This window comes from Octopus bimaculoides, chromosome 10 (assembly GCF_001194135.2).
Source record: "Octopus bimaculoides isolate UCB-OBI-ISO-001 chromosome 10, ASM119413v2, whole genome shotgun sequence".
Taxonomy (NCBI): domain Eukaryota; kingdom Metazoa; phylum Mollusca; class Cephalopoda; order Octopoda; family Octopodidae; genus Octopus; species Octopus bimaculoides.
In genome coordinates this window covers 31,482,423-31,493,504 of record NC_068990.1, presented here as the reverse complement: position 1 = coordinate 31,493,504, position 11,082 = coordinate 31,482,423, and the positions used below count along the sequence as shown (strand labels likewise).

Here is an 11,082-nt window from a genome sequence, read left to right as displayed (position 1 = left end):
TGCAGCAGTCATTCCATCAGTCTTCAATATATTTATCCATATCCATGTCATTGGCCTATTTTAGTTACTTTCCTTAAACTCAGTTTCTTTAAATTTGTGAAATGCATAATTCCCTGCCTTCTAGAATTAAGCTTATTCTATAAAATCTTCAAAAGACACTCTAAAATAAAATTTTTATTCATCTATATTGTCTTTTAAAAAAGCTTCCTTTTAGAAAGTGGATCTATTGGTAATAATTCTCAATTAATTTTGGTAGATTTGTTTTAATCAAAATATTACTAACCTAGTTATTGCAATATATAAAGAACTAACAAAATTCTACATTGCTCATCATGAAATAAAAAGTTTATTTGCAAAACTTGAAATTTTTTATTTTAATAATTTAAAATAGAAGCCTTTTTTTTTTTGTTTTGCTTTCAATATTTTGCAATTATACATTTTATATAACTTATAAATCAATAGAAATGTAACTTATTCAAAAATATTTATTACCCAAGGACACTTGTTTGATATTGTTACAGTTTGCCAGTAACACAAATTAATGTATACTTATATGTCTTGTGCATAGGTACATGTGTGTTTGTATGTGAGTGTGTGTGCATTTATTTACATCTCATTACATAAGTTCAATTTGGAAAAAGAATATTAAAAATTCTTCTAATCATCATTTAATCATTAACATGCATTCTTAAGTAACCATAAAAATATAGACTATAACATAATTGTAATGTCTATGGAATGGATTTCCTCTGCAAACCAGTTAAGTATCTCTATGAGCACTGATACTACAAACATGTGAGATATTGTCTTATTGTAAGAGGAGAGCTCCAACTAACATATTTCTAAGTCTGACATAATATTCTCTGTTCGCTCTATCTTTATATTCAACACCTTTGTATGATATATTCTCATCAATGCCCAGGTATCTGCAGCCTCCTCACTTGTGTAGAATGGGCGAGATAGAGAGAACAATGATGCACAAGTTTGGGGTTTGGGAAACTGATTTTCCGTGTTTAAGAATCAAGTTTTGGCCAAATTCCTTTCCCATGTCAGCTAAAAATGTTAACTCCAGGTGTGTTTTGACATTGCATTTTAGCATAGATCTTCAGATCATTCACAAAAAAATTAGGGGTTACATTGATCGCTCTAGTAATTGAAGACACCAGTGTATAACCATTTGATTTTTGTAACAAAAATGATAACAGATTTAATGCCAAAATAAACAAAAGTACAGAGAGAATATTGGAATGATCCTTTTAAAATATTTATAACACCAGAAACCATTGTTCTACTTTTAGCTGTGTGAGGATTGTTGCCCAAATTTTTGTGAACCTCTCAATGGCAGCAACTAAGGTAGCAAGTGCAGAGACTTCAACAGCTGTGAGTGGGGAAAAGAGTCCAATGCTTTCCTATAATCAAGCTACATTGTTACAAGGTTTCTCTGGTGTTTGCATATTTCAGTTAGCACAGCTTTGTTTATCGAAAATTGTTTGACACATCCCCTCACTCCATTCTTTCCACCAGCTTCTTCATCAATCACTATGTTGTTTGACTCACAATGTTCCTGGAAGAACTGGCTGAGACAACTTGTGTAAACCTTGAGCATAACATTTAGGCAAGCAATGGTGGTCTCATTCTTGGCTACAAAATTCATCCATACTATTATAGTAAACCAATTTGATATGCCAATCTGGTCTTCCATAGTTCTTTTGAATATGCACATTAATGGATTCCTGTAGGTCAGCCTCTATTAGGTCTCTTCAAGGTGCCTTTTCATTATGTATGTATTTATTCTGTCCTCTTTCTCTTTTTAATTTAGAGTAAATTTTGAATGGTCAACTACTCAGTGGCAAGGTTGTGAAGGAAAACACCTTGTTTTGTTCATCATCATTTAAATCTTAAGAAAGTCTTGAAGATTCTTATAGCCCCAGGTATTGTGATCATATGTAGTGTATAAATTCAGTGTATGAATTGTAGTGTATGAATTCTCTCCAAGAACCCAAGTTCTGTTATACTTTGCTCCAAATGGGTTGGTATGTACCCTGTTGCTCCAATAATATGTATGAAGCTGAAAGTGTATCCTGGGTACAAGATTTACAAATTCCTTATCAATGGTTCATTGATGTCCTCTTGCTCTTGTATTTCTCTAACCACATTGGTATTCAGAGAGCTGCTGATTACCCCATCAGAACATATCTTTTCCTTGTGATTTCACACAACAATATCTGGCTGGTTGTGTTTTAACTTGATGGCTGCCTGAATCTTTAAGTTTCATCAATATTCTTTTGATTCATCCATCTCAGTATAGTCAACTTCATCTGTAGATGTTTTCTTTTTTGTTATCCTGTTCCAGACCGTTCTGGCCCCAGCATCATGACTCATGGGAAAATAAAGTCTGGAAGACATTCTCTCACAGCTAGCAATAATGTGGTTGATGTGTTCAGTATTGTTGCACAGCCTACATTTGGTGTTTGTCAATGTTTTCTGCTTCTGATACTGTAGGTACTTGACCGGGATCTGTTGGTCTTGAATTATGCAGAGGTAGCCTCCAAAGTGGGATATCATAAACTTGTTGGTACTCCATGCAAGGCTTTTGACTTGACCAATTCCTTTTATGCTTTGAGATTTTCACGCCAAGTAACCATGTACAATCTTCTAAGTGAACTGGTCTATCTTTTTAGTATGTATGTATGTATGTATGTATGTATGTATGTATGTATGTATGTGTGTATGTATGTGTGTATGCATGTATGTTATTTTGTTAGTATGTACTTAAGTATGTATATCACTTTAGCTTTATCCTAATATGATAAAAACCCAATAAACAATACCCAAAATTTCCATATACTAGCAGTTTTATAAGTATACAGCTAGAAGTTTGTACAAGGAACCATGAAACAGTAATAATAAAATCATGATTAATGACTGGCTTAAATATATCCTTTGAACTAGATGATCAGAGATCAACAGAAAATGCATTCTACTATCTTGGGACAGGGAAGCTTTGTTATCATATTTAGTGGCTGCAAAATGAAGATATGTCAAAAACAAGTCTTATACAAGAGGATGAGAAATAACAGGATCAATGCTTTGAAGACTTTGTCATTAGTAAAGTTTTAAATATTATCCTCTGATCAATATTGATTTAGTAAAGTTATATGTAGTAATCTTTGGTACTATCACAATTGCATTTATTGAAGATAAGACAGGTTACAGCATTCTGAATTTATTAATGTTTGATCTGGTGATATCAAAAAAATAATGAATTATACATTTTATACATTTCCAATTTAAAGCTAATTAATGTATGGATATTTCTATGTAATTGAGACAATCTATTTTTTCTGAGAGGAAGAAGCAGCTGTCAAGGATCTTATTGACATGGGCATTGATGTTAAGTGCAGAGTCTAATGAATTATAAGATACTTTGCATTCAGCAACAATCACAAAGTAATTTATATTTGAAGTAAAATCCAGTTGAGATAAAGCCCTAGTAACAACAACAGAAAAAGAAAACAAAAACAAAAGCAAGATGTGGCCTTGAAGTGAAAGAAAGACTACAAATGAAGTAATCAAGTAGATGATTGTAACTTTATTATAGCCAAGAATGTAGCTGACTACAGGTGCTATGTCATTCAATAGTGCCCTCAAGATATAAACTACCTTTTAAAGCAGTGTTGAAAATCACACAAGTTTAAACAATGCTTTAATATTGATGAAAGCATCAGACTTTCCCAATGTTGTGCCTAAATATATGCTTACAAAAATATATCTATTGTCATGAGGTATCATAACATATAAAGGATGTCTCAACTTCTATTTATGGAAAGTTTTTAAGAATAAGTAAATATCTGAGTTTTGTAATTAGTCATAATGTTAATTATTAGCAATCTAATCGTTTCTCACACCTAATGAATGGTAAGGAATGATAAAGAAGACTGTCTTAAAATGTTGAACTGTTTTCAGTTATAGAACCATTCATGAAAGAAGGCTGTATAAATGAAAATTTAAGAATATAATGCTGACTTTGCTTGCATGAAATAAAATATTGCCAGCCTTAAATTGCTAGTACCTATGAAAACATCATTTGTTATATTTATCAATAAATACATGGAAATGAATAAGTTTATCTGTGTATACAGGCTATATGTGTGCATTTATACATTAACAGAAAACTAAATATGTGTGCATATGTGTATGCATGCATATGTGTGCATGCATACAAACATCCAAGTTTGTGTGTGTGTTTTGTATGCATTCTGACACAGATGTAATTTCTCTTTTGAGGTATCTAAAGAAGGAAAAAAACATTTTGTAGTGCCATTTTCTTTTTTCATAGCCCACCATCCCCTGTAGTACTATTTTTTCAATACATACAACAATTTAATATTTACATTTAATTAAGATCATTGGACTTTTTTGTAGCCCTTTTAGTAGCGATGTTTTTATAAATCTATATTATGTCTGAAAGAATACTTTCTAAATGAAGTATTGTAAAGTTATTAAAAGTGAATAGAACTTGATATTCTTTTATTTTGCATCTTCATACAGGAAACAACAAATTATATTTACTGGGTATTTTTTTCTTTTGATATAATAACATCAGAGAAGAAAATATGAATAACCACATTTATTCATAAGAAGTATGGATATCTAGAATTGTGGTTAGAAAGTTACTTTTCTATGTTAAAAACTACAAATGAAATATTAAAACAATATTTAAGCCAACTAAATGAAACAAACATAAAAATGTACAAATTTTAAAGAATTTCTTCCTATATATTTGACAAAATGAAACATTTTGAATAAACTATTCATGTTTTTATGAGGAAGAAAAGCAATACTGCTAATGTTGCATCATAGAATGTTCTAAACAAAATTTCCCTTCTTCAAATCATTCTTCAAATCACAATATTATACAAATTAATAGTTGAACAGGGAAAATTATAAATGGCAGAAATCAGATATCATACAAGAAAGGAATTCATTCAGTTTATAATGTAAAGTTAAACACCAAATTAAAAGAGATTTGAAAGTTAAAAAGATTTTTTTTGTTCTATAAGTTAAAAAGATATTTTCTTGTTCCATCTCTGTGTGCTGCTGCAAATGGTCATATTTCAACTCAAATACCTTAATACTGGTATTCATCACCTTTCATTTTCAAGTGACTTTACACTTTCATCCCCATTCTACTTAATAAATTGGTTTTATTTTATGGCAACCTAGCATTCAGTCAAATCTTACACATTTTCCCCTTCTTTACTGAAAATATCAGGATGGCCCTCTCTTTAACATTTGGCATGATTGTAGTCACCGCACTTCCAGTAAAAATTAAATTTCTCAGAAAAGAATTATTCTTTCATTTGTATTAAACTCTTATTTACAATTACCAAAGCTTCTCCTGAAATACAAATTTCTGTAAGTTCTTTCTTCAATAAATATATAGATATCACTGCTCAATTGGATCCATCATCTTTTGTCATCACTTGTGTGTTGCTTTTGTGGACAAAATTCCATCAGTAACTTGCCTTCACTTGTGTGTTGCCCTTGTGAACATAATTTATCTTTCATCAGTAAGATGTGCAATCTCATCTGTCAGAAAGCATTGATTTCAAGGATATATCCACACCAAGAATGTGCTTCCATGAAAGCTTTTCTTATCCTTATCACTGCATTCAGTTATTAAACAACTTGAAAGGCTCTTCCATTTGCTGACTATCATTTTCTTTCAATATGGACCAGCACTTATTTGGCTGCACTCTGTCTGAATTAGAGCTTCAATTTATTTGGAACCCCACTCTATTGTTGTGGTATATAAATGTAAACTCAATATGAAAGTGTAGCATTTACCTATACTTGAATGTATTCTCTTGACTATTTGATACACTGGACAAACACAATGATTGCTTAAAATTGATTCTTAGACCATTCTCTATCCTGAACGTTGCAAATCTGTAAACAAGAATCTTTGACACTCCTAAGATTCCAATTATTTAAAATTTGTAAATAATGCTGAAGCTTTGGTCCAGAGCAATTATTTAAGTCTCAATTGTTGAAAATTTTGGTGTTACCACAGAGTAGCAAATTGGTGCAAAAGATATTTGGTAACTTTTAAAAGTTTGGAGGCTAATATTTTCATAAAGATACACCTTCTCCATAGTTACTTGGACAAATTTCTTGAGAATCTTGGTGATTTTAGTTAGGAATATTAGAGAGAGATTCCATCAGGATATAAAGGTTATAAAGGAAAAATATCAAAACAGATGGGGCAGACAACTGCTGGATGATTGTAGCGATCATCCAAATACAAAAGTAAATTGTAGAAGCAGTATTTTTTTAATTGGGATTACTTTTTTAAAGTTATTAGCTTTCTTCACACATCTCCTTTGTGTATTTCATGTTTTGACTTTTGTATGATTCAAGGAAACAAAAAACAGTTTTGAATAATATATGAATTTATGTTTGTATAGCTACCTGTCTACCTGTCTCTCTATCTATCTGTCTATTTGCCTGTCTGTTTGTCTTTCTGTCTGTCTGGCTATCTATCAATCCACCTATCTGCCTGTCTATCTGTCTATTTGTCTATCTCTACCACCTGTCTGTTTGTAAGTATGTCTTACTCTCTTACTTGTTTCAGTCATTTGACCGCAGCCATGCTGGAGCACCACCTTTAGTCGAGCAAATCGACCCCAGCACTTATTCTTTGTAAGCCTTAGCTATTTATCTATAACATCAAAATAGAAGAAAAATCTGTGTAAATTCCAAATACAAAAATAATTATTAATTGTTAACAAAAAAGGTATTTCTACCAATGAATCAGTTCATGTATGTCCATGCAAGATTTATGTACTAGAATGGTTAGATGCTTACTAACACTATCAATCCCTGACACAATCCAGTTTGGGTTTTAACAGTTAATTTCATGTCTGTACAAAGTAACTTCAGGTTCAATTCCTAAGCATTATTCCTACTAGATATCTATCATCTGTACTTTGTTTTTGTGCTTGAGGAAAAATGACAGAAATCCTAAGCAGAAATTTGCTATATCACATTAGGTTGTAATAGACATCTTTTTCTCTCTATCAAAACTAGAAATAGAACATGTCTTGCTGACACAGACCATCACCAGTTTCCTTGGATTCTGTTTCATCTGATATATATACATATATACATACATGCTATACCAGCAGTGAATGATAAATTTCACCCTGTGCTTTCATACTGTCTTTGTAACAGATGAGATGTCTTGGCATAGCTCTTTGTTAGCTATTTGTTGATACCATGAGATGTTTAGAGCAACATGGGACACTCTGCTGTATGAGTCATTTACAATTTTGTTCATAGGAACTGCAAGTGTTCATATTATCAAACCATAAACTAAAATTGATTCAACTGTGGCTCTGTAGATGTTTATTTTAATTTTTGTGAAAGATTAGATTTCTGTATCTTATCCAAGTAGTTAAGTGCTCACCATTCTTTACTAATCCTGATTTTCATATTACTCTTAGATTTAGAAATATGATGTCCAAAGTATTTGTAGTTCTCTTCACTTTTGATTTTTTCTCCATTCAGAGGGTGTCAACTTTCAGTTCCATCGTGGTTGTAAGACATTCCATTTTTGCATTATTGATTTATAGTTCAGTCTCACTGGCATTTTTCTTCAGCGCATGTGAGAGGATAATGGCATCTTTCATATGATCCCTGATTATTGCCAGATTGTTGACATAATCTACATCTGTAATTTTCTTGGCAGGATATCTATCATTTTTTTTTCTGTAAAAGAGTCAAATCAATGTGATTTTTTTTGAGTTCAGTGACTTCCTTAATACATAATCAAAGCAAAAGCTGAAAAGCTATGGTGTGAAGGAATTGCCTTGTAGAACTCTGGCAGTAATCTGAAAGAAGTCTGTATTTTTGTCAGCAGAATGAACTTTAGCTTTAATGTTCTGATACTGTATCATTATAGCATTCACAGTTTCTCCAGCAATGCCATAAGATAATAATATCTTTCGTTTTCCTTCTTTGGATCAAATCAAAGACTTTTATGAAATCTATAGAAAGTGGATAGTCAGGCTGATGAGACCTGCTACTGGTACCATGTAAACCAGTACTACCTGTTTCATGAGTAGCTCGCTACTCTTGTGAAGAAGGTGTCTTGACACCCAGCAGGACTAAAAACAAGATCTGTCAAAGGGCAAATGTGTTCCTTCATTGCCAATGCCCATGCAGTTGGGAAAAGCAATGGTAAACCACCCTAATATCTTTGCTAAGATGAGAAAGTCAGAAGGAAATAACACTATAGTTTCATCTGATGGGAGAACTCATGCTTAATTGGGAAGAATTTCATTGTAGTGTTATCAACACACTACAAAAGTTTATGATACATGAGAATAATGATAGAAAGTAGAAGTACTGGTATATTCTTCTTCATACCTTCAAAGATTCGCTTGATTTGTAAGTATTTGCTCTATCATTGATCTATCTAATTGAAAGCCATTCTGATTCTTTGCTGTGACTAATGCCAGAGTGGTTTTCAAAAATTGCTGGATAGCATAATTATCGATGACAATATTGAAGGCATTCACATCATGGCAATGTTTTCTCATAAGCAAAACTATTTAGAAGTATGATAAAAATTTGGCTCAGTTTATTTCAATTTCAAACTCAACATTGCATTGAACAATAACAAATATCTTTTCTGCCTAACGTCTGTTTGTTACCTAGGATACAAAAATAGAAAATAATTCTTCTGTAGCTTGGAAAGATTGATACCTCTGTTGATCAACCAACATCTATCAATGCTAAACAACTACATCTACTGTTTGTCTAGTTAATACTAAAAAAGACAAGCATTGCTTTTCCTGGAGTAAATTCAACCTTACCTTTTTGCTGTAAAAAGAGACATCTAGATGATAGTTATTTCTTAAATTTTCAACGGCTAATGTATGCCTCTCTCTCAAACCTTGTTTGCCTGAAATTCCATTACCTGCTCAAACTGATGTTTCCAGTGCTATAATTTCAGGTATCCTTTCATAGTGTAATAAACCTGTCACTTTCTTCTCCAGAACTCTTTCTTACTTTGAATAAAATCACTCATCAATCAAAAAAGGTGGCTATAGCTATTACAGCCATTTGAATGCTTAACTCTTACAACTACTTGTTTGTAATTATAAATGAATACTCAAGGATTCTTTTTTGTTTGAATGTTCACATATGATGGTTTCTACATTTATTCAATATCTTTAAAATTTATATCTGGAGATATTTCTACTTCTTTGGAGAACAAAAATATTGCTTAAAATAAACAACTCCACCCCCATCTATTGGAAGCAACCAAGTAGAGTGTTTAAATAGAATTCTACAGAGTACAATAATACTTGCCCTTTGTTCAAGAAAGTTGGCAGAAAAGTGATGGAGTAATATTTTAACAATTCCACTCTTTGCACTGTATTGAGCAGTCATTTCATGGACAACTATTTAATTTTCCACGACACTTGTCAATGGACTAGATCTTACTTATTGAATGTCTAAATCTGGAGAAGCTCTACTCAGACAATTTAATCCTAGTAATTATTATGATCCAGAAGTCAAGCATACTAAGCTAATTTGTGCTACTTATTACTATACTCATAACAAATACCCAGATAATCAAACTGATTCTATCTCAATTGTAAATATAGCCTCCATCAGTAAGATCAAGCTAAGAAGAAAATTCTACTGAGGGGAGTACCACTGGTGAATGTTGTTGAAGAAGCCAGCCCAAGTGGGTTCTGGAACTGATGATAAATGTTCCATTGATGAATTCTGAAGTGACATACAAAGAAATTGGGCTCAATAAGCATGAAAGCAGAGTGGTCCATAATGATTCCACCACTCAGATTTCTTGGTTACTCACCAAAGAACCAGAAAGCGTCGGAAAAACTCAATGTTTAAGGCATCAATGAATGCTACAAAATCATAATTGTTACTTTATGGTTCAATTGCATCATGATATACTTTAATTGAAGTTGGAACTAGTCATTTGCAATAAATATGTTGCACTTATGCGTTGAAAACTGAAGTTGGATGTTTTAGCTAAATAAAATGATTTGATTCTCAGTAACTGTTTCTCATCCTTCACAATAATTTATTTTAACTATTTATAAACTGTTGGTAATTCATGTAGCATTTTTTAAAAACTTGAATGAATAAGATTCATAAATCTTCAGCTGACAGACTGGTGTCAGGCTCTCAGCTAAAGATTCATGAATGTCATAAGTGAACTATGTTGTAAGTAAAGTAAGGCTTTCTTTGGAACTATTTGTTTGGTAGCAAAGAAAATAATTCCAAAGAGAAACAATTCTGTGGAGTATCACAATTCACAATAGAATTTTGTTGCTCAGTGTTTTAATGTATTGAGATTTAGATATTCATTCACCTATTGTCATAAATAAACTCTTTACTGTTCCAGTGTAATTAGCAACGTTCACTTTTTACTGACTATTTCATTGAAATGAATTTACATTTTAGCCAATTCATTCAATTTTTCTTGGTTTGATTAATGAAATATTTACAATCACATGATAAAATGAAAGAATGCTTTTCAGAGTTTTAGAAAATCAATTAAGAAAGGTTTGTTGCAATTATACTAGAAAAAGTACATGGAAAAAATGTAAACAATAATAACCTTCTGCTTTTATGAAACATATTTAAATATATAAATTTAAAGAAACAAAAATGTATAACTGCTGTTCATTAGCAATATGGTTTGGTAGTTTGTTTTTAAAACTAAGAGGGATTTTATCAGCTTTGAACTTTTAATGCAATCGTTCCAAATCTCAATCCTTTTGCATTCCTATTCTAGACATGCAAATCTCAATGAAACTTTGTGATCCAAGATTTATGACAGCAATGAAAACATTGAGAAAAGGGAGAATCAAATAAAAACAAAGATACAAATCATTTTCAAAGTAACTTTTAGAACTAACGAAACATTTTATATTTTATTTATTTATTTATTTGGCTCATTTAGCTCTAGTGTTTTCTTTTAAAATATTTGTTTATTTTGAATGCTATCTTTTTTTTTTTTTTTTTTTTTTTTTT

The 11,082-nt window shown here is 31.5% G+C and overlaps 1 long non-coding RNA gene across 2 annotated transcripts in view; it reads left to right on the top strand.

Moving 5' to 3' along the window:
• The window catches only part of LOC128248850 (uncharacterized), a 69,448-nt gene that overhangs the window by 15,853 nt on the left and 42,513 nt on the right, over positions 1-11,082 (top strand). Inside the window, exon 3 of one of the 2 annotated variants that reach the window (XR_008264973.1) lies at positions 9,681-9,865. The exons of the other annotated variant lie outside the window; for it this stretch is intronic. This is a non-coding gene — a long non-coding RNA (uncharacterized LOC128248850). Of the gene's footprint in view, positions 1-9,680; positions 9,866-11,082 lie in introns of those variants that run through there. 2 annotated transcript variants of the gene reach the window in all.